We start from the raw sequence: 21,750 nt of genomic DNA, 5'->3' as shown, positions 1-21,750 counted from the left end.
CCATAGCTGACTTTGTTAGGAATTATATGAATATAGATACCTACGCCTGGGGGTTATGATCGGAAAATTAAATAAAGCCGCTCAGTACATTCTCCTCAAGTTCAACCTCACACATTCGTACAACGACAGATGATTAGTTAGTTCTAATTAACCAAATGCGCCGGTGGGGATTTAAACTCATAATCTTTCAATTCCAAGTCATACGATAAGTCGTTCAACGACTGTGTACTGTTGATATCTAAGCCTCGCGGTTCATTATGTATTATTACCTGCTGGAAAAAAAATTCCTGTGTTTTTTTTTTTCTATTGATAACATTATTTTTTTTGAACTTCATTGTACACTTGAATCCATATTTATATGTTATTTCAGTGATTTTACCTATCAAAAGAGTATTCATAGTCGATATGCAAATATTATTATTGAAACGTTTACCTATTCATTTGTATTGTTGAGTAGAGTGGCTGCTGCAATCATGTTGTATATAAAAAATATTTATTTTTAATTATCTTGTATTAAATACAAACAAGAAAACACTGTACGGCTATATAATTGGAAAGCTATTCATTTAGCTTTGGTTTTGAAAAGTCTCTGGTTTTTTATACAGGATGTTCCAAGTTATAACAGAAAGAAAAGAGTTCATTGAGATGATAGAGAATGTAAAAATAATTAAAACTATCACGGCATTTCGATAAAAAATCTCTGGCGCCACTGACTTTACTAGTTTACTAGTTTTACTAGTCAGCCGTTTAGAAACTATTTATATAATTTTTTTCCTAAAATTTCAAAATCGTGTATCTAATCGAAAAATTTTGAACTCGATGCTTACACAAAAAAATGAAATTGAATGAATTATTTCAAGGAGAAAAAAATCAAAGCAAAATGAATGGCGTTATAAGTTATATTAATTTGAAATAATAATTTTCATTGTTGGGATTAATAATTTGCATAATATTTTATAACATAGAGTTTTACGTTTTTAATTATAAAACTGTTGGAAAAACCAGAAACCGCACACTCTGAATATATTTTAGTTAGATTCCCAGAATCTGTGTAGTCCACTTCTTGATCGATTTTGATTTCAATAAAATCAATCAATAAAAAAATTCCTTGAATATTCCCTATTATGCAAGTTCTTTGCGCTATCGTTAACATAATTTTATTGAAGTTTATATAATCTGACAATGACATTGGTAAAATTATAATAAAACGTATCTACTTTCATGCCTTTCAGGTACTTTCATGTTTTGACTATTATTTTGATTGGCGACAAACAAGTTTTTATTTTTTATCTGTCACTTTTTCAAATTAGGTAATAGCAATCGATTCACCTTCCATTGACTATGAAAAGAAATCAATTTAATCGCTTTACTTCCAAATTCAATGTTTCGGTAAGTTAAGAGTCAAACGTTTATTAAATTTAAATAAAATCAACATATCATACATCCTGACTTGTTCGCTTTAAATTCTGTTTGCTAATAACTTTTGATAATAGTGTAATCACATTTCTGTATTAACCATAATCGATCATTCTCGTTTCAATAATGTATGAAACCTAAACGGTTGAAGGCTCATGTTGGTTTGATTGATCATTCGTTAGAACAATTTTAATACTTCATTAAAAAAACTGACATATATCTGTTTACACGAAATTTCAGTTATCTTTTTGACTAAAAAATTTTCATCGAAAATATGTTGCTGTGTAATATTCAAAGAGGTGTTGCTATCACAACTAGCGAAATGCAAAAATAATTAGTTTGGAAGAATATTGTTAAGCTAATGCATTTTTTTTGTAGAATGTGTTTTAACGCAAACTCGTACAAGATTTTTGAACCCAGTTTTTTGCACTGTTAAAACAGTATTTACAGATAATCGTATAACAGTTGGATAAATCTAGCGGATTTGATGATGATTTCGAAACATTTTTGCAAATGACTATTTTTTTTAAATAGATTTTTTTATTGTACAAAATACAGAAAAGCAGTCATCCTTTGGTGACGTTTTCTTGAATATCTCTGCTTCTATTCATCGGATTGAGACGAATAAAAAAATAACTGCTTGTCATGAATTTCTGCATCGGCTTTGAGGCCTGGTATCTCAGCCTGAACATAGCAAAATAACCTCAAAATCTCATGAAAATCGCAGTAACCTCATATTTTCAACTTTCTCAAGTAACATATCGAAAAATGAAGGAATTGAGTTGAAATTCCGAAAAAATATTTTTAGCACAATACATAAGCTCATTTTCAATTTCCTCAACGAATTTTTCTGAAAGATTTTTTTTTCAAAACCTGATTAAGAGCTAAAACATTACAAACTCAAAAAATCCCGATTTGCATTTTTGTTTTGTAATGTTTCGGCTTCGAAAAACCGTTGGCACTTTTCGAAAGTACATAAAAAACGTGCAACTAATAAAAAATAGTTAAAATCCGCTGATTCGTTTTTCTTCTAATTGAGGTTAAGTATATGGATAACTTTTCCACCCTTTTTTATGATCATAAGCTACATATTTTTCCAGAATTGCAACTCAATTTCTTCATTTTTCGAAAAATTATCAGAGAAAATTGAAAATAGGATGTTACTGCGGTTTCTTTTCTTTATTCGTCTCGCTCCGATCAATAGTAGCAGAGATATTCAAGAAAACGTCACCTAAGAAAACAATGTAGAGATGAAATAAAAAACGTGCAGAAGGTCAAGTCGATCGTTCCGGAACCGGATGACTCTTTTTCTGTATTTTTTACAGTAAAGAAAACCTATTAAAAAAAAGCCATTCCAAAAATTTTTCGAATTCACTTCGATCAATAGTAGCAGAGATATTCAAGAAAACGTCAGCTAAGAAAACAATGTAGAGATGAAAAAAAAAAAACGTGCAGAAGGTCACGTCGATCGTTCCGGAACCGGATGACTCTTTTTCTGACCTATTAAACAAAAGCCATTCCAAAAATTTTTCGAATTCATTATCAAAATCTGCTAAATTTATCCAACTATAAGCTTATATTGAATTTAATTTCTTTCGTATATAATTTCGCAGTTCTTCGAGCGCTATTACATATGACAGTGGCTGATAATAACTTAAATAATAATAATTATTTTTTTAATTTCTAGTATTATTATTATTTTTTTTTTTTAAACTATGAAAACATAGGAGAATTATTTTCCATAAGGCTCCAAATCATAAAAATTATCAGATATCATTTTTGTGTATTTTCTGGTTAAATTAAATGCAAGATAGCATTTTAGTTAGTGAAAAATATCTAGATGTATTATCTAGAACTATAAGTGAGGTATCATTCACAATATTCTTGAGTCATTTACAACCAAATTTTATAAAATAACATAGGTATAACAAATTTGAACATATAACATAAATATTTTTGTCGCTAGATGCCGTTACTTTTATGTTTTTAAAATTTGAGCTAAGTCGAAATTTGGATGGTTTTTTGAGGCAAAGCTGAAACCATTTTTTTGCCGAAACTAGCCAAATTTGTAATCGGAACCGAAAGTTCGTTCGAATACTATTTATGTTGCCGTACAACTTCGACTACTACATTGATAAGACAGTTTCAAAGAAGTCCTGAGAAAATTTGTAATGTTGACTATAGGGTCTATATATATGAGTAATTTCGTCTGATGCTCTATATATGCACACGGTGTAGAACATGTTTACAAGAACGGTTATAAATTTAAAGTCATGTTATTTTAAATTAAAAATTAAAATACGCCTATTGAATACCGTCCACTTTAATTTTGTGAAAAAGATAAAAAATTAACTTATAAAAAATATTTTATAAAAACAAGTGAAAACAAACAATTGACTGAGTTAATTGTTGAAATACCATGTATAGACAGTGTTGATTACTCTGTCACATTACACATACATACATGTCACACGTATATAACTGATAAATCCATAACATACATACTATACAATTTGCGCATAATTTGCACTCTCACGGGTACACAGTGAAGTTTACGAAAAAATGTTTCAATCAAAAGTTGTTTATTTTTTTATAAGGAACATTTTTTACACTTAAACTTTTGTTCTATCTCTAACGGTTTACATGATGGGTCCTACGGACCCAAAACCCAATTGACCTATGTTGCTCATTTACGAACTTGACCGCACTTTTTACGCCCTGAGCACGCATTAAAAATTTCAAATTGATATCTTTTTCAGCTTGATATGTCTTTTCGTTTTTGAGTAATCGCGATAACAGACAAACGACAAACGTCAGACTACAGACAGACAACCGGAAATGGACTATTTAGGTGATTTTATGGACACCTATACCAATATTTTGTTCATGGTATCAATATTTTTAAGCGTTACAAATTTTGGACTAAACTTAATATACCTTCGTATATTTCATATATACATGGTATAAAAATATATTTCTTAATTAAACCAACACATAAATTTCTTGTAAAAAAATTTTTAGAGAATATTTAAAACTTATTCAGCATATGGTTTTTATTTACAATTTGTTACACATTTTCTTATCACATAATTCCTTTGCATTTTTGGAACATTTTAATAGAAATTTTTAAGTACAATGTCAACAAGAACAAATGTATGCAAAAAAATGATATTTCAATAGTAAATTAAAGCATATTTTCAATTTAGTTCCGGATTCAAAAAATATCTGAATTTAAAGCTCTTTAAAATTATTTATATGTTGTAGTTTTTATACTACCTACTGTTGTAAATTGCTAGCCAATAGCCAATTATTTTTAAGAATTCACTTAAAATTCTTTAATGTATTTTGATCTCTAGAACACAATTTTTTTGGTAGATGCTAGTTCGAATTTCTTTTTAATTTTGAAAAAAACATAAATGACATAAAATACTTGATTTTTTCATGCACCACTTTCTAAATAAGAATTAAAAAAAGCGAATTTTCATATTTTTAATATAATGTTTTCTTAAAATTCAAGGAGTCAAGTTTAATGTCATTCAAAAAGGGAATCGAAAAAAATAATTATTATTTTTATCATTCAGACTTTTGTTAAAATTTTATCTAAAATTCGAACATTTAAACAAATAAATAAGAAAAACCTAAATCTCAGAAATTCATAAAGTAAACGATTATACACAGCTAAATAACTCAAGAGTTTTACAATTTCATTTGAATAAGAGACTATTAATTTCGATAAAATTTTAGAAGCGAAAGTTTTTTTTTTCGCGGCTCATTATTTGAATTCAGTTAATAAATACTATACTTGAGTTGTTTTTTCTAAGTGATCAATCTTTATGACAACTTTGTAAGGCAAGTGATCGCAAACTGATGTTATTTTATAGTGAACTCCAGATTTATTTATATCTTATTTACGAAAAGAAAAAAACTTTTTTGTACTCAACTCCTGTAATAAGCCGTGTTTTCGTGCCTAGTAGTTCAATTTGCTTGATTCGAATTTATATTTTGCTAAATATAAGATATTTTAAATCAGAATTAAAAGATCGATATACTTAAATTAAACTGTGTGCTTTAAAAATGTCCTTTGTTTTTTTAAATGTTGGCCTCGATAAAACAACTCACACACGGTATAGATATCGAATTCAAATTTTATTTTTTTGTTACAAAAAGGTTGCAATCCTGCAATAGACTTTTTCATAAAACACTAATGTGATAAAATGAATAACAAATATCTTGTATCTTTGTTCAACATATTACTGTGTGTCTGAAGCAATAATGGATCGTAGTTGAAATGAAAAGATCTATTAGACACTAGCGTGCATGAAATGTTATTTTTATGACTACTTGAAATCATTGCTTTGGTACTCTAGTAATGCGTGGAAAAAATAATTTTATTTTTATATTAATAAATTTTAAAATACATGTGATCACTAAACTGTAGAGTGTCAAAAATGGTCAAAATAACTTTAATATATTGGGTAAAAAATATTGCAAATTCACTTTAGTTATAAAAATTCGATTAGTATAATTCATCGCAGTAGTTCAAAAATAATGAAAGCGGATACGAAAAGTTCAACATGGTTTCCATAGAAACGGCAAATATGAAAAGTGGAATTATGAATCAGCTATAGAAATAACAATTCTGTCGGCTTTTTATTTGATATTCAAAATTTTATAGTTGCCAAAACTAGCCACAAATAATATATCAAAAAATAGCCAATCTAAATTATTAAATCGCAGCATAAATTAATATCGATAGATAGTCTTCTAGTTCTTTAACAGAATTGTCGTGAGATCTTAAATCTCTTCTATTATTTGGTATACTACGCTAGCTTATAAAATTTTACAAGAAAGCGACACTAGTCTTTATGCCGCCCTTCTATAGGTAAACCGTTGTAGATGTACGAAGTAGTCTATAAAATATACGGTAGTAAAAAAATATTATATTTTCTACTTGAAAAATATGATTATTTTATTTTAATCTACAGGTGTATTGTGTATGATCAAGACACAAAAACGTACTTGAATCTTCCCCAAAAGCTTTTGTTACATACACAAAAAAAGATTGTAAAAATAAGTAGAATAGTCGGATAAAGGAATACATAAAGTAGCCATTCTTAGGCAATCCTCAATAGCACCTCCAATTTTGATGAATTAAAAAAAAAAAAGATTCTTTTTGTATATTATTTAAAATCAGAAATATTTCAGTGGGAGGGAATAATCTGGACGGGAAATGGGCAATGTCTCGACTGATATATCGACGCATAGCCTAAATCGCTAATGATATAATTTTGGAGTTTCGAGAATATTGATTTTATACTATAGGTGTCCTTTAAGAAATAATTTTTCGAAATTCATCCCCTAAAAGAGTGAAATGGGGGATGAAAGTTTGTATGAAAATATATACAAACCATCATTTTTGGATTGCATTTTATTTTCAAATAAGTTAGGATTCCGCTACAAGTTAAAATCCTTTTTTATTGTTATTAAGTGAAAATAATTTTTTTGTGGAAAAAATCACGGAAGAGTGATTTTTTTGTAAAAGTTGTACATATATTGTTTAAACAGTACAAATAACTAGCAGATATCCACGTTATAGCCTTCAATTCTCTTAGCTTCCTTTTGTTCACTATTTAATGGGTGTTAACTTCTAGTGCGAATCCCTAATTATTTTGAAAAAAAATATGCCCATGTCACTTGTTGATAATATAGCATTCTATAGATGAAATAATTTTTTAAATCGTTTATCGCAGTGAACTCAAAAATGTTGTTTTCATTATTAAAGGAATTTTTAGTTTTCGAAAAATCCGAAATCGAAATCGAATTTCGAAAAATCCGAAATGTTAACCTTCTATCCTTACCAATTTAGACTGGGTGGGCGTCGATATATCAGTCGCGACATTGTCGTCTATTCCCTCTCCAGATTATTTCCCTCTTTTGAAATATTTCTGATTTTTGAATAATATACCTAAAGAATCATTTTGAAAAAAAAAATCATAAAAATGGGAGCTGTTTTTGAGGACTCCTGGGTAAAAACATTCATTGATGCGACTAGAACATTATAGAGATAAATGTATAGTGTGTCTTACTATGTTTTGAATATATATGGTACCAGGTCGTAGTTCAAAGTGAGGTATATATTGCTATTATACAGTGTGATTTTTTCAAAAGTATCCACCCTTAATAACTCTTGATCTGTTGTGATTATTGTTTTAAATGAAACACGTCGATTTAGATATTGAAGGGGAAGTTCAAAAATAGAACCTAGAAAATTTAAAGTTTTATCCCTTCGCTCTTAGCCACCCCAACTTTGAAAATTCAAATGGCACCCCCTACCTTGTTATATATCATTTGAAAGGGTATAAAATTCTCTATTCCCCATTATAAAAAAAAATTAAAACGATCGATTCGTTCTCAAGATAGACTACACAGAAGATGGAAGGTATCCACCTTTAATAATTATTGACCTGATGTGATTAATGCTTTGAGTGAAAATACGTCGATTTAGATATTGATGGGAAAGTTCACAAATAGTACCTAGAAAGTTTTAGATTTCATTTCTTCACCTCCACCCACCCCAACTTTGAAATTTCAAATGGTACTTCCAAATTTTTGATACCTCATTTGAAAGGACATAAAATTCTGTCTTTAACCATGATAAAAAAAAATTAAATCGATCGATTGGTTCTTATAATCTTAAGATAAACTACACAGAAGATGGAGGGTATGAATTCATTCTTCTAGGCAGTCTATTTTAAGAACCATCTAGTGCCATTTGAAATTTCAAAGTTGGGGTGACTAGGGACAAAACAGTAATCACATCAGGTCAAGAGTTATTAAAGGTGGACACTTTTGAAATGAGCACACTGTATAATAATATAATATGTATCATGCTAGAATCAAATATATGAAACAGAAAAAGATCTAAAGCGTGCATAAGTTTTCAAGGAACATTTTTTTTTCAAATATTTCAGTGTTTAAGTTCTTTCCACAAGTTGTTAAACACTTCATGGTTAGTTGTTAACAGATGTGGTGAAAATTAGAGAAACGAAAAGGGTTTTTTCACATCCTAAAGAATGTGCTGCTAAAATTGAAAATCATTCTACTCTTTAAAATCTAATTTAATGTTCAAATTCTAGATACCTAGTGAAAATGTATTAAAAATGAATAATTTTTTGAATTTGCGAGTACATATATATTACATACATAAAAATAGAAGTAAATAACATGAGAAATACATAAATTTCATATACTCTTTTATTTAATGAGCTATATACAGTATATAGTCCAGTCGATCTACCTGATATCAGAAAATCCCTTTCAGGATAATTCCCTTACAGGGCAACGGGAAAGAGTAGAGAAAATCATTCTACTCTTTAAAATCTAATTTAATGTTCAAATTCTAGATACCTAGTGAAAATGTATTAAAAATGAATAATTTTTTGAATTTGCGAGTACATATATATTACATACATAAAAATAGAAGTAAATAACATGAGAAATACATAAATTTCATATACTCTTTTATTTAATGAGCTATATACAGTATATAGTCCAGTCGATCTACCTGATATCAGAAAATCCCTTTCAGGATAATTCCCTTACAGGGCAACGGGAAAGAGTAGAGAAAGTGATTACAAATTCAGAAGCTGAATGTTTGTACGCGCAGAGGAAGGGGGGGATTAAAAGGGGTGAACAAAGGTTTTTTAAAATTTACGCCGTGAATACTTGTTGTATCAAAAAAAATTAAATTTAAAAGTTCTAGATAATTTTTACAAATACTCTATGAAAAATCTACAACTTTTGTATTTAACATTTTTTGACATAACCTCGAACTTTGTATATTTTTTAAATTTGTAAAATTCGAAACCTCGAACTTTGCTTTCCAAACCTTACTTTCTGACTTCTAACAATTATAAATAATATTATGAAAACGTATTTTACAGCGAATTTTAAAAGGTGTTTTTAATGCATATATAATATTCATTTTAATATAGTAGTAAAGCAGAAAAATTGATTTAAGAAAAATCGATTTTTCAGTTTTTTGCAAATTAAATGAAATTTTTCGCTTGAAGTAGTATCTATGTTTTAATTTTTATATATGAAATTTGAAGAAAATGAGCTTGGAAAGAGTAGCCTGTAGTAAAAAAATGCCTTTTTTTATTGAAAATCATGAATTTCTTAGAAAAAAAAATTCTAGTAAGTGGTAACATTAATAACTTTAACCAAACCAAAAGGAATTAGGTATGGATTTTTTTGGCGGATTTAAAAATTAAAACCAGAAATCGGTCTTTGCGTTTTTCTCAGAAATTTTTAGGTTATGTCAAAAAATATTAAATAGTTGTTAATTTTTTTATTATTTGGAACTTTTCTATTTAACTTTTTCCATACAACAAGTATTTACGCCGTAAAAAACCATTGCTCAACCTTTTTAATAATTTACTCTCTCTACCTTGTCCCGTGGAAATTACTCTGTAAGGATTTTTTTGTCGAAAAAGGGTAATTCGACTACACTAATAATAATAGTTTCATGTTTGAATTATTATTCAGTGTAAATCCATATCTGTTATATGCAAATATGTACAATGTACATAATAAATTCATGATAAAACGATGAGTTTTCTAATGCTTATTAAAGGTAATGTACCAGTATTTTTTTAGAATTATTATCATTTTGTGCAATACAAATTAATCTATAGAAAATACGGTTCTAGCTACGGATTAAATAAAGAGCAAATTCTAAGGAAGAACTGCGAAAATGGAAAAACACATCTTTTGATCTGTACTTGTTCTTGTCGATGCTTAATTCCAACATATTTTATTCTTTGACAGCAAAGGAATTTTTGTAGAAAATAAAAAGTGTTGAAGTCTTTCGAATAACCGTATTTTCATTTGACGATAATTATAGTGATTGTGGAAAATATTGCCAGCCTTTTTATACAAAAGATTTAAATAAATAAAACTATAGTTGACGGCATTTTTAAAACACTAGGATAGGTATCATGAATAGATTCAGCAAAAATAAGTTTATTTTAAAACACAAACGAAAAAGTTCGAACTTATTTGTATATCGGAAAAATGGTATTGAAGATCCTTAGGTCTACCTACTCTCATCGAGTTTTTTTAGATATTATACCTATAGTAAAATGTAGCTAATTATATTACGGGACCAATAGCACGGTAAAGAAATTTTACGGTTGGCTAATACCACGGTTGGTTTTAATAATTGAGATTGTTTTAAATACTTGCCACGGTTGGTTTAAATCTTCTATCTTTACGCGAAGATATTGCGATGAGCTTTATTAAAAAAAAAAAAACTTTTAATGGAAAAAGCACATTACGTAGGCTTTTATCATGTTTTTCAACCGTGCTGAGGTATGGGGGCAGCTTTCAGACTTTTTGTCACCTTGCTTCCTCTTTTGCCACCAATTTGTATAATCTTGTTAATCTGCGAAACGGTTGACAAAATTGCTATCAGCAACAAAATGTACGTTACCATCGAAGAAAAAAAGCCAAGAATCATAGGGTTTTTTTTACGGTTAAGTTAACCGAAAAAATTCGCAAAAGTAGAAAAAAACGGTTTTCGTGCGATAAAAAAAGTTGACAAATACGCAAACATTTTTTGTTTGAACCATTTTTTGTAAACCGAATAGTTTTTAGACAGTAACTGGTAGCAAAAATCTAGCTTTTTGAGCGTTTGACCTTTAAATTTGAACAATAATGGTCTTTATAGAAAAAAACGGTTTTCTTGCGATAAAAAAAATTGACGCCCAATGCAAAAGAACTAAATAAGAAAGTTCTAGATCTCAAAAAAATCTATAGATTGACGTCTGGTAAATCCGATTTGAATGCGTAGGTGTCAAGAAAACTTGAAAAATGAGCGAAAATAGCCGTTTTTACTTTTTTTCTTTTTCGATTTTCAAGTTGATATTTGGTGAAGTTATGAGTTATAAGGTTTATTTTAGCAAAAAATTTTTCGTAATATCGCATTTAAAAAACACCTTTCTTAAAAAACGTAAAAAAACACCTTTTGTAAAAACTTTCCTCTTGGTCGAAGGATTATGGTTGGGCGATTTTTCCAGGCTTAGTCTCTTCGCCATACTTCTTCGATCATGAAATTCTAGAAGTAAGTGTAATTTTTTAATTTTTGATGCGGAAATCGGGCTTCGTAAAAATGGAACCTTTATCGAAAATTAAAAAATTTCACTTTCTGCTAAAATATCACAATCGAAGAAGTGTAGACGAAGGAGTGTTTTTGTTTCGATTCGATATTTTCAAATTTTTTTTGCTTAAAAAAACTGTAGATTTGTGAACTTATTACTCATAACTTCATCAAATGTCAACTTTAAAATCGAAAAATAATATTAAGTTATATGCAAATGTAAAAACGACTATTTTCGCTCATTTTTTCAAGTTTTATCGGCACCTACGCATCAAAAACGGACTTACCAGACGTCAATCGATTAGGCCTCCGTAGATTAATAGACCTTTTCATCGATTTGCTTTTGTTTCGTACAGTTGTCAAAAAACTATTCAATCTAAGAAAGTTTAATATATTTTATCTTTTTCAAGCAGCGTTTTTTCACTAGAATAGAAAATATAAGATAAGTCTTTACTTGATTTAAAACTGTCCGAAACAAAACAGAACCATTTTGTAAATAAAAAGCCCTATTAGATAAGTAGTCAAAAATGATATTTGTAAACAAATAGCCACGAAAACCGACTTTTTATCGGGTTTTATTATCAATGTTACAATGAAAGATTATTCTACGGTTGATTGTTGGTGTTCTATGAAACATGATAAAAGAGTTTAATAATAATTAAAATAGAAAACGGTTAATATTAATGCAAAATATTAAATTTCATACAGCGTTGAATAATACAAAAACAATTGTCAAAATTAATGAAAAACAAATTAAATTGCTTTAAAAATTCTAATAAAAGTTTCATCTGTTTTTTGATTATCAAAAAGAAATGTCTAAAGGCAATTAACTAAAACATGAACAAAATTTCATTAAAGTAATGCCATTTAATAATATGTTATTTTATTTTTATCTTGTTTTTCCGCATTTTCTACTAAATATAGGTAGGTATATACAAAGTTAAACCTGTTTAACTTGAAAAAAAGTTAAAAAAATATTTTAAAATGATTTTTTAATTTTTTAATATAGGTACATTTTTTTTAGTATTAACAAACTTTTTCCCAATTTCAGTGTTGCAGTATAGGTTATAGCTTTAGAATGGTGAAAAGTTTATTATTTTTTACAAGTTTCATAAAAGTGAATAGAGTATTTGAAATTGGCATACAGTTTTTTCGAGGCAATTTTTTTTGCTTATACATTTGTTGTTATGTTTTACGTAGATGTTAAAACATTGCTTAATCCTTCTACGTTGGAAATGTCACATGTAGAGACTTGAAAGTGACAAAGTAAACTCACTGAGTATTATAACAAAAAAAAAGTAAATAAATAGAGGAAATGGTGAAAAATTAAATTAATAAAATCTTTTTTAGTCTTATTAAAAAAATTTAAGTAAAAAATACTTTTTAAAGTATAAACTTTTAAAAGCAAAAGTAAATTATTTCTCAAATGACCTCTACATAGGGCGATCTTTTTTTTTAAATTTCCGAGTGAATGTTTCAAAAAAGGGTTTGCTATACAAAATAATAGTAAAATCCGGGTTCTAATTTCGAAGGGAATGAAAATTTTGTCTAGTTTTATTTTTCAATGACAAAGTTGACTAGAGCAAACTTTGTTTGTTTTTTAAATGAGCTACTTATTTTTTGAAGCGATGACTTTTGTCTTTGCGTTAAAACTTTAATTTAAATGCCTTTCAGTAACCTAAGTTTCAATATCTTGGAAACGCGAGAGCGTACTGTTGTGCCCTTAATTCAAGTTGGGTCCTAAGCCTGTACCTTAAAATTATTCCTAAAATTTAAAATATATATTTTTAGAACCCACGACTCGTCCCGATCGGTATTATTTCTATTTATTTCTTAATTTCCTATTACAAAGTTTCTAATACTCGTGCAATTATGAAAGAATAAAATTTATAATTAATAAAAAAATGTATATTCTTAATTATCGACATTTTTAATCATGAAATACGCCATTTTCTGATAATTCATACACCATGCTAAATTTTTGTCAGAACTTTGTATCTTTAAGTCGTGGACAGTATTGTAACTTTATGTCGACTTCGATTCGGTTATTCAGTAACACATTAAATTATTTCTATTGATTAGTCACCATACTATTATCACGTTGTCACCTTCTGGATCTTAAACATATTTGCAAAGACAAAAATTAAAAATATGATCTTTCGATTAATTGTTAGAAAAATCTACAAGAATTTAATATGCTCTTTCGATTAGTTGTTAGTAAGACCTATAAGACTTTGTGAAACTTGAATCAAACAAGGTTTAACTGTAAACGTGTTTTGCACATGCGAGAGATATATCTATGTAATAATTTTGTATACTGTTTCTAACGTTCGATACGAAAAACCTTAACGATACAATGAATAAATACAGTGAATGAAAAGAATATAACCAAACGCACTTTACTTTTTATGATAAAAAATGTTGTTTTGTTGTTATAAATGTATTTGTTTTGAAGATCCGTTGTTTGTCTCAGGTGTTTCAGACAGATATTAAGAATAGAACAATACTTACTTATTATGAACTATATTTGACATAAGTATAAAAAAATTAAACTTCATTAATTAAGTTTGAAATATTATATAGAACTATACCGGGTGACTTTTTATACAATGAACATATGAAATATATCATTATATCATGTATATATGAAATATATCAAGGTATACTAATTTAGTCCAAAGTTTGTAACGCTTGAAAATATTGATGCTTCAAACAAAATTTTGGTATAGGTGTTCATAAAATTATCTAATTAACACGATAACTCAAAAACGAAAAGAGATGTCAAGCTGAAATTTTTATAGCGTGCTTATAACGTAAAAAGTGGGGCCGAGTTCGTAAATGAGCATCTTGTAAACCGTTAGAGATAGAAAGAACGTTTAAATATAAAACATTGTCATTTAAAAAAAATAATCAACTCTTTTTTGAAACATTTTTTCGTAAACATCACTGGTTACCCGTGAGGGCGCAAGTTATATAGTACGTGTTATATGGGAATATCAGCTACAATATGTGTGACACGTATGTATTTGTGGCTATCTAAGACTGGCTTTTTTTTTACTTACATGACGTAAAAAAAAAAAAAACAAATAATTTTGTTATTAACCTTGCCTATACATGGTATTTCAACATTTTCAACTCAGTGAATTATTTGTTTTCACTTGTTTAATTTGATATATGCTCGATAAACGAATTGAATCGAGGAAAGTACTTCAAAAAAAAAAATGTTAGTTTCAAAGGCACACATATTATATCGGCATGGAATTCGAAGTTTTAGACGAACGCATTAAATTAAAAAAATTATTCATTACAAATACGCAAACATTTTTTGTTTGAACCATTTTTTGTAAAACGAATAGTTTTTAGACAGTAACTGATAGCAAAAATCTAGCTTTTTGAGCGTTTGACCTTTCAATTTGAACAATAATGGTCTTTATAGAAAAACAAACACTTTTATTGGATTTCTTGATTTAATTATTAACTTTTTTTCGAAGAGCTAGATTTCGTAAAAACAATTATACGAAATAACAATTTTGATACAAAAAAACAAGGTTCGAAAAAAAATTTACTTTTTAAGTCAATAACAACTTTCAAAGCTAAAGTGTACATCTATCGATTGCCAGTTAAGGAGTAGAATGAGCTTTTCTTCAAGCATCTTTTATCGATAAAAGTTATTTTTCGAGTTTCAAGCATATGTCAACTTTAAAATGAAACACTGTATGTATACAGGAAAAGATAATATAGTTCCATAGAATAAACCTAAAATATCTCAACATTTTTTTTATATTTTTCATTCATTGTAATTCCAAAAGTTTAAATATACAAACTGTGCTCTAAATAAAAGCACAAATATCGATAATACGTGTGATTCCTGGTATAAGATCATAATTTACCTTGGAACATCATACCCTAATGTACCTTAAATCACCATCACTTACTGTACCTGGTGATGCGCTTTTCTAAAATGAGTTACTATATAAAGTACCTACACTGTAGGGGATAGCATCATATTATGTATGTGATTGAAACTTTGATAACCTTACAAGCCTCTCTAACTGGCATTCTCTTTTAGGGCTTAGTAACAGCTCCAACTATGAATTTTAGTCAATCGAAATAAAAGATACTTCTTTTTTCCATTTGTACTACGTTGACCCGTAGATGATGGGATAGAACTGTAACAAAGGAGAAAATAATGTTAATATTTAGTATTTTACCACAAAACACAGTAAACACAAAAAAATGAGTAGTATCGCAACATTTTTTATTTTGAAACTCAAAAAATATGGATAATCATTCTCCACGTTGCTTGCTTAGTAGTTACCAAGCTGGGTCTACATATATGGATATCTCACAGATAATAATGTTTGTCGAGCTAACTAAAAGAGCAAATTAAGGTACATTGTATCCGGGGTACTACATCTTACATACTCTTTTAACAGGAATTAGAGCCGTTTAAAAATGCACAAGTGAATATAGATATAAAATTAAAATTAGGTATGGTCCATTTTTGCATTATTCAATATACCGCGTATAAATAAAAATGAAAACAAAATGGTAAAACTTTAGATAGATGGGTAGAAGTTCTCTAATGATAGGTGTTAGTGACAAGTTAGTTCATCAACACACGCGGTATGCAATGGGAGACTACATTAAAATCCTAAATGGTAATTTAAATTTTGAATTTAAGATTTGACTATTTTATCCGAATGCATAATAGTTTTCATTTTCCAAACTCACAGTGTTTTTCATTTTGAATCAATGCCCCAGTTTTTCACAACACGGCTACATATCTCATTTTTGTAGGTATATTTTTTGTTGGTCATATTTATTATTTTCTATTACGATCAAGCCCGGCAGATCAAAGCCCGCCCATGTGGGTAGTTTGTCAGTGGCTAAGCAAGCCCGGCAGACCAACGTCAGTCCGAGTGACAAGTTGATCAGTGGCTAATAGACCCAGGTGGAATCAAAAACATATACGAAGGAGAGGAAAGGTCTGAAAGAGAATTACGAAATAAAATTTATAATTAATAATTACATATAAAAAATCATGTTCATTCTCCTAAAAAAATCATTTCGACAAAGCAAAATCACTGACACATCGGAATTTTGTGAAAAAAACACAATCATTTTGTCTTAATCGAGCACGTTCACATATCCGAATTAATATGTAAAACAGTAACGTTGTTAAACCGATTTTGTAACATTGTTGATCCAAAATACATTTTACAAATTTTTTTTTTACAAAAAGTCAATTTAACGAGTTTTTCCACGTAAACAGCGATGCATTTTCTTACTCAGAATCTAAATTTAATCTTTAAATGATACAATTGAGTATACAAATTTTAAGTTATTGTAACTGTATATTTTTGGATAATATTATATTTACCATGAAATCCGATTATAAAAGCTTATTTTTCATACTGGATTTGATACCTGTTGGAATTATGCCTAACAAATTTTAATTTAAAAGTGATATTTTTTAGTTGAGAGATAATAAATTTAATAGCTTTTCTATTCGATTTTATGACAAATAGGTATAAAATGATATGGGCTTAAAATATAGATAACCAGTTAAAAGCTTCTAGGTATTTTAGTAGACCTTACCAAATACGCCTTTATTTGAAAAAAAAAAAATGCATTTAATATATTCATTAAAAATAACCAATAAATTTTTTTTTATAAATATTAATTGGGAAATTTCAAGTTTTGTGTTTCCTGAAATTTTTTTTAAAATTTATCACGAATTTTTAATTTTACGCATTATTGTATTGCGATTCTTATCAAAATTTTTAATGACTGGAATGTAATTTTAATTTTAATTTGTGACATTTTGACTTTGGGGAAAAATCTAACTAAAACAAGTGAAAAAAAAGCAATTGACTGAGTTAATTGTTAAAATATTATGTATAGACAGTGTTGATGACCCAATATTTTTTACATTTGAACTTTTTTTCTATCCCTAACGTTTTTCAAGATGGGTCCTACGGACCCAAGATCTAATGGACCTATGTTGCTCATTCACGAACTCAACCTTACTTTTTACGTCCGTAGCACGCTATAAAAATTTCAACTTGATATCTTTTTTAAGTTATCGAGTTGACAGACAGACAGACGGACAGACAATTGAAAACAGACTAATAAGGTGATTTTATGAACACCTGTACCAAAATTCTGTTGGTAGCATCAATATTTTCAAGCGTTACAAATTTGGGACTCAATTTAATATAACTTGTATATATTTCATATACATGGTATAAAAATATTGAAATAATATGTATTCGTTTGTTTTCAATTTATAAGAAAATGGTGTTATTTTAAATGGTCGAGAATTTTAAAAACCATGATAAAATCAAACAATTTCATATACCTAGTATACACGAAAGATGTGGCTTATCGAACCATGTAACATCATTCAAGCTTTTACTGAACATCGACTATTTTTATTTTAAAAGTTAAAATTGAATTCTGGATACTAAAAGTACTAAATTCAATTTTTACCTCTATGTACAAATTGGATTGGAAAATTTCAAATAGAGAGGTTTTGTGGTAGATGCAATAAAACTTAAAAAAAATAATGCTTTGTAGGTGTAATTAAACATGTAAACGGTGCAATCATTAACAATTGTTATCATATTAGTAAAATTGCAAGTCCTTATCTCCAAAGCGCAAAAAGCAAATTTGAAACAAATACCTACTCTCCCGATGATTGAACATTACTGAATAATGTTGGAAGCACAGAGTTTTAAGCTCACATTGGGTTTGAGTTTATTTCAAGTCTGTTTCACGAAGCTTTGTGGCGCATGTTATTTCATACGGCTATGGATTAAATAAATGATGATAAAGAATGAAAAAATTTTTCGCCTCTCCTTCGGCCCTGTGTTTCTAAATGATTTGTAATATATTGTAATTATTGTATATTTTACTTTACGCAAAATACACGGATGCGTAAAACACATCAAATAAATATTTTAAATAATAGTATCTTTTAAAAATCACATACCTCACTTAAACGCATGTCAAACGCAGCGCAAAGTCATATATCTCAGTATAATCACCAAAACTGATCGGTTTGTTTGCTAAGTCTCGATATAACACTTAATATCACCATTCTACCAAACAATTTTAATAGACGCCTGTTTGTTTTCAATCCTGGTTAATCAAATAAAATGCAATAATTTGAATCAACCGGATAGAGTCTGTGTATAGATGTCTAGTGGTTGTTTTAAATTTTTTTGTCATCACCCGCTATCCAACTAATAATATTGAACATTTCAAATCACTCTACAAAAAACTAGGCTACAGTTGTTAAATAGATATAGTATTACCAGCATGTGATATACGCGATGTAATTTTTTATCTCTAAGGTACGATTAAAACAAACGTATGTGAAAAGTTTAAATAGTTCATAATATTACATACATACTGCTTGTACACGGGTCAAAATATTGGTCAAAATAATTGAACTTTTATTGGGCGTTTGTTTTATAGTTATATTTTTAAACCAAAAATAAACACTCACACAAATGTCAATCGCCTTTTCATTTGCTTTATCAGAAAGCTAATTTTTTTCGCTCGTATTTAATTTGTTTTTGCGCCTAAGAGCCACAACCGTTGATGGCTCGAATGAAGTATTTCCGACCTTTTTATCGAACAGCCATATTCTGGCTAAAGCATGCCAAATGTTCCATTTCAAGTGGCCTTATACTTGTAGATTGTAGCGTTATCGAATAATTTCAGGTAAAAATATTTGTAAGCGTTGTTCTGACATACATCTATTTGAAGTGAAATAAAAACAGTGGAGTAATGTATCGTTTTTCTTAGCATGCCCACTTTATGATACATTCCAGTCAGATAAAAAGTCCTAATACTGATCAAATGTCTTGGTGGCTGTAAATGTATCAACATTTAAGTTTTTGTGCATATGACAAACATTGTTACAGTAATTAACCGAGTGTCGATTTCAGATAAACCTATGTCCCTGAATATTTCTTTGAAAAAAATAACCCCAAAATAAGAGTAAGAGTTCTCGGCTGAGTGCTCTGTCGGTGAAAATACACTCGAACTACTATACAAAAATTAGAATTTATCTGACTCGTTATAAACATTTCCTTCATTAAGCTACTAACTTGCTTTAGTGGCATATATGTGTACCCATTTTCAGGAATGGACTGGCGGGAAGCAGCCTGCCGGAAACTTATAAAACGATGGCCCAGTGCCGCAAAAGAAGGTAAACGGATTTTAAGGCCAAAGATTTGACCGGTCGTCAGTAAAATCCGTTTACCTTTGTTTGAACTTTACAAGAGACTTTTGTATGCATTTTATCATGTTGAGCTACTTAATTGCTCCGGAGGACGCGTATCACAACAAAAAATCCAACAAAAATTTTATTGCCAATTTTTATTATATTAGTGTTTCATCAATCATTTATGAAAATAAACACGAAAATTTATTAAAAAAAAAAAAAAAAAACAATCACGTAGTGGTTGTCAACAAATGCGTGCTCCGTGCTGCTCTTGCTCTACAAAACTCTTCCAAAGAATTCAGATTGTGTATGTCTGTATTATTCGACTGTACACTATAAATGATAGACTGTAGTCTATAATTATAGGAATTTTTCGTTTACAAAATGTTGGACCAAGGTGTTGAAATTTTAAAGTAAAGTGAATAGCTGGTAAATAAAAAAATTAAAAATTATTGTAATCAAATAAATACACAGAAATTATAATATAGAAAATCTTTTATTTTTTATTTTTGGCTTATATTTTGGTTTTTCCTTCTAAGGCCACCGACCCATCGGGAGTTCTCCTGAATTCCCGTATGGCGAGTCCATCGCTATTTTCTTTGTTACGAGCGTAAAAGATTACATTGGAGTTTAGGATACACTTTAATAAATTGAGGTTTTAATAATGGTTTATATATTATTCTGAATTTTTATTATAGCTTGAGAAAAAGTATAAGCATACATCTCATTTGTTATAGTCTTAAGTGGACGCTACATGCATTTGTTAATGTGAAGAAATGTAAACAAAGATTATATAAATTCTCATGAAATATATTAAAAAATATATAATCCTATACAAATGTTGCTATTTACTTTATTTAATACTCCATACCATTTTTACTGAATAATTGTTTCTTCTTTAAAGTAAATAAAACGCGCTACTTCTGATTGAGAAGGTATTAAAAATGTATATTTTTTAACTGCTTAACTATATTTTTTTCAGTTTAACGATATAAAATTTGATAAGAACAACGATATATATTTGATTGAAATGAAACGTCTAGATTCTGGCTCAGTCTTCTGCAAACAAAGCCACAAGGATACTGTGTATAAATCCCTATCCCTATCCATATATATTATAAATATGAAAGTATGGATGTTTGATTGATTGTTTGTTTGTTTCTTTCTTTCTACACTTTCACGCAAAAACTAGCGAATGGTTTTTAATGAAACTGTACAGCAATATAGCTCATACATCAGAATAACACATGAGCTATAAATTGTAAAGATATAGATATTAAAAAACACATTTACTATTTTAAATTACAGAAATCTTAATTTTTGGTTAAAATGATAATCAGAGATGGAGCAGAATGATCATCATTTTGAACGATAAATTAAAGATTTTTGTAAAAATTTAAAGTAGTAAATGTAACAATTCATGGCCAATTTTATGATACACTCAATGAATTATGACTATTTTACAATTTTAAAAATTGAGAACTGGAGGCTATAAAGCGGTGATTTTTACTTTTAAGACCCCCCAGTGAAGCAGGCGGGTATAAAGCTAGTATTTATATAAGTACACTATTTGCTATATTTTTAAATTTATGCTATAACTATACATACATTCAATGCTTTATTAATACAACTTTTTTTCTTTTTCATTTCAGAATATTTACGTTTTAAGAAAAAGGTAAGCAATTTTGAGTTGTATAACTAGCGTTATTCTCTAAACACACTCACCCCATTGTTCGAAAAGAATTTGGGCTCCATTATCGTAATTCATTTTAGGTTTAGTTAATTTTTATGGATACGTACATAGTTAATATACAATTGTCAATGTAGTAAAAATTGAATATAGTGTAAATCTGAAAAACATCAAACAGATTGTAAATTGAAAAGTTCATCCTGCATATAAAAGGTTGATTTTATATAAAAATTTTACTACATTTCA

At 28.6% G+C, this 21,750-nt stretch overlaps 1 long non-coding RNA gene across 1 annotated transcript in view; it reads left to right on the top strand.

The window, feature by feature from the left end:
• Positions 1-21,750, top strand: part of LOC123291091 — a 112,783-nt gene that overhangs the window by 19,201 nt on the left and 71,832 nt on the right. The window contains exon 2 of the long non-coding RNA XR_006534920.1: positions 21,467-21,489. This is a non-coding gene — a long non-coding RNA (uncharacterized LOC123291091). The remainder of the gene's footprint in view (positions 1-21,466; positions 21,490-21,750) is intronic.

This window comes from Chrysoperla carnea, chromosome 1, assembly GCF_905475395.1.
Source record: "Chrysoperla carnea chromosome 1, inChrCarn1.1, whole genome shotgun sequence".
Taxonomy (NCBI): domain Eukaryota; kingdom Metazoa; phylum Arthropoda; class Insecta; order Neuroptera; family Chrysopidae; genus Chrysoperla; species Chrysoperla carnea.
Note: the sequence above shows the minus strand (reverse complement) of the source record. Positions and strands in the feature narration are given on the sequence as shown.